The 3,526-nt window shown below is 41.6% G+C and overlaps 1 long non-coding RNA gene across 1 annotated transcript; it reads right to left on the bottom strand.

The window, feature by feature from the left end:
* Nucleotides 1–1,742, bottom strand: LOC112432961 (uncharacterized). The gene is made up of 4 exons (XR_013096455.1): nt 1,523–1,742; nt 1,330–1,437; nt 1,079–1,252; nt 1–472 (listed from the first exon to the last, which is right to left on the bottom strand). It is a non-coding gene; the product is annotated as an uncharacterized LOC112432961 (long non-coding RNA).
* Nucleotides 1,743–3,526: the final 1,784 nt, after the last annotated feature.

The raw sequence follows: 3,526 nt of genomic DNA, 5'->3' as shown, positions 1-3,526 counted from the left end.
GCAAATTGCTCAGGCTCTCAGCTTCAGCACAGTTACCATATGGCCACTCTCTGAGGTCTTCTGTGTTCAAGCCAAACAAATTCTTACATGATCTGCAAGGCTTCATTCTGGCACCATCACGGAGACAAAAAGCCTCACACCTGATATTTCCAGGTACTTCAATTGTTCCATCAAAGTAATCTTTCTGGACTGTGTTTGGATAATAGGTCATCACCGCACCAGATACATATTTATGCCATTTGCTAAGACAGGAGGCAGCAATCATAATTTTCCCAGCGTTAGGACCTTTGGTGGACATGGAGACTCCGCAGTACCTTTCTGATTTGTTGGTTTGGGATTTTTGAGAAATGCAGATGGTGGACGAGACGAAAGCTGTTTTTTTATTATTCTCTTCTAAGTCCAAGTCTGTGAGGAGATCTTGCAGACTCTGCTTTATTTGCTCTTCATTCTCTGAGTTATTTTGCAGGACGATCTGAAAACAGTTACAGATCTGGTCAAAGTGTTGCACCTGATTATATAGTTGTTTTTCATAGAAAGTTGATCAACATGTTTGTTTCGCTGCTTGACTTGTTTAACTATGCAGGACCATTGGATGCTTTTGGTTTAGACATTTTAAGATAGGGGGTGAAACATGTCACAAAAATCTATTTAATTTTAAATCAATAAGCAAAAATCCATCTTTGTTCTCACTAATTTATAATTAAATTTGCTAATTGACCTTTTTTTTCTATTTTGCTATGCCGGGCTGTCAAAACACGCTGAATTTAGAGTCTTTGAGCTGACTTAACAGATCCAGCAGCTACACAGTGACAGCATCATATACGCCTTGAAGACTGTAAGCATCTCCAATAATGAGTCTGTTAGACATTATTTAGAACTAACAAATTCTGAAGCAAGTCTCCAGCTCTCCTGCAGTCTCTGTGTTTGGTGGAGAAGTATAGCTAGAAGCATATGTTGAAGTATAAGGTACAGTATGGATTTTCTTTGGATTTCTCAGTAAAAAAGCACTTTGCATTATACTTTCCTAAAAACTGGAAGTTTGTCAGATTGACTGAAAATGTGAGAAGAGTTATCTTACCATGTCGAGCACACAGGAGAAGGGACTTCGCCTGGGAAGCTGAGTCGAATACAACTTTAAAGGCCTGGGATATCTTCTCATTAAAGAACCCAAAACAAAAGGATTAGGGAAGATTTCTTCTGGAGAAAAGGGGATGTTGTTGATTTTGCCCAGAAACAACATGCTGTGAAGGATCTGTTGAGTGAAAACATATTTGCTTATTGTTAGTAGTGATAAACAGGACTGTCTTAAAAGTGTCAAAGGTAACACACCTCATCCACCAAGTGTTGACTTCCCGGAGTCATGTAAGAGCCCCGAACCATCCTCTTGGTAATCTTGTAGGCATTAGTTTTGAACCTCCTTTGAGAAATTGTTGTCTTCTAAAATGATAATGATCGAGCAGTTAGGGATTTAAAAACACAGGAGATCTGATAACTTTGGCTACAGCAGAGTCTGCAGACATACCTATTTTGCTCTTGGTCGGCCTATTTTAAACATGAGAGAAAACATAGTTAGTGAAATGTTGATAACATACAATGACTATCATTGGTGGCTGAAAAGATGCCAGGTAACAAGTGAAAAGCTGCTACTTACCATCGCCACAGTCTAAGAATGAAACAGGAAACACTGAGCGAGTTGCCTCCATCTTAAAGCTGTTGATCATGTGATTTAAAGGAAAGCCACACCCAGCTCTTTCTTGGAATTTTACTCGACTGTAGAAAACTGCTCCATTTGCCCCGCCCACCCATGATCTTTAATATCTACCAAAAACAACCTTTTGGTTGTCAGTAACCAGCCGATCGTTTTCGCGATTAAAAAGTGGCTTTTTGCGGCGGCGTTCCCACCGCGAGCAGAACTCCGGCTCAAAAACCGCTGTTTTTGAACACTTTTATTTACTTAAGCATTTTTATGGGCTTACTTTGAAACAAAGTGCGATTGAATGATTATTGTTATGTGTTGCCTTGAATTTGGCTATGCTGTCTGTTAGACAGCTGTTTTTCTTTATTGTTGTTTTTGTATTGTTTGTAGCGAGCGCTACTGGAATGTATAGATTAAGCTACGTAGCCAAGATAATTAATAATTTAACTGTTGTACATTGGTTGATGATGATTTGCATTGTTACATAGGCTTGCAGAAAAATATATTTGTTTACCGGTAAACTGAATCGAACTTGATGTGCTAATGGACGTTTTTCTGACCTACAGGTCAGGTTTTGTTCCCTCCCTTTGAATTAATCTTCTTCATATTGAAGTGGCGAGCCGGTAGGACCATTCTTTGTTTCCCCTCTTTCCCCCACTTAGCCGTCTTTGGATTACGGACATATTTCCCCATTTGTATGAAGCTGGACTCTAAGGAGGAATACCTTAAAAGTGAACTTTAAAAAAGAAGAGGACCAAAAAGGACTTTTGCACAGAAAAATCACAGCATTGATTTATTATTTAATTGTGGGCATTTATGTTGTGTGTTGTATTAATTATTTTGTTCCATTTCCTCTCTGTCAGAGGGGGCGGGGCCATGTCAGGACTTATTTTAAGTAAAATTTAAAGTGGAGCGACGGCAGGAGTCACACAGCAGTAACCAGCTCTGTCTGCCAGGGTCAAAGGTCAAACAAGTCCTGCAGCTGACCCACACACAGACTTACACTGATCCACAGAGAGTGATGAATCCACACATCAGTTGGCTGGAGGAAGCTGGGTTTCCACACCGTCCAATCAGAAACCAGCGTTGACGCTGAGACCCGTCTCTGTAACAGGAAGTCCATGAACAGGCAGACCCTCTGCAGCAGGCTGACCTGTGACCTCTGAGACAGAGGGAGGAGTTTGTGTCAGCAGGGGGCGCTGCAGCATCGCCTGAGAGCTTTAAGAACAACAGCAATAAACAGGAAGTGAAAGTCACACTTCTGTTGGTGTGCGTCATCAGCAGACCTCCACCCTCTGCAGGAAGCTGAGATAAGAAGCAGCCAATCACAGAGCAGAGAGCGTGTGACTTCCTGTTCCTGCTGTTACTGTGACAACAGCTCCTGGGACAGAGAGCAGCTTTCTAAAGAGGAAAGATGCTGCTGTCACCCCCGGGTGTCATGTGACCCACCTGATGTACCGATTTAAGACTGTAAGAACAATAATAACAACATGTTTTAGTCAGGTGATCCATGCAGAGCAGATCCATGTGACCAAACACAGCTGGATCACATGTTTCCTCTCCTGGAAACAGAAAGCCTTCATGTATAAAGGCTCATGTACCCACTGAGCCCTGCTCTCAGATCTGTGAGGCTTTAACAAACAACAGTTTAAAGTCATGTTTAGCATCTTCTGTCAGTGTGGAAGGTCACACACTTTCCTGAGTGTTGAACCCTGAACTACTAGCTGTTCATGTCAGCCTGGACATAAATACAGACCTGCCTGCTGTCATAGACCCCAGCACTCACATGTTACTTATAAGTGACTCATATGTATGCATGTATATATTGTG

This window comes from Maylandia zebra, unplaced genomic scaffold, assembly GCF_041146795.1.
Source record: "Maylandia zebra isolate NMK-2024a unplaced genomic scaffold, Mzebra_GT3a scaffold11, whole genome shotgun sequence".
NCBI classification, from domain to species: domain Eukaryota; kingdom Metazoa; phylum Chordata; class Actinopteri; order Cichliformes; family Cichlidae; genus Maylandia; species Maylandia zebra.
The sequence above is the reverse complement of the archived record's forward strand: the minus strand, read 5'-3'. Positions and strand labels throughout refer to the sequence as shown.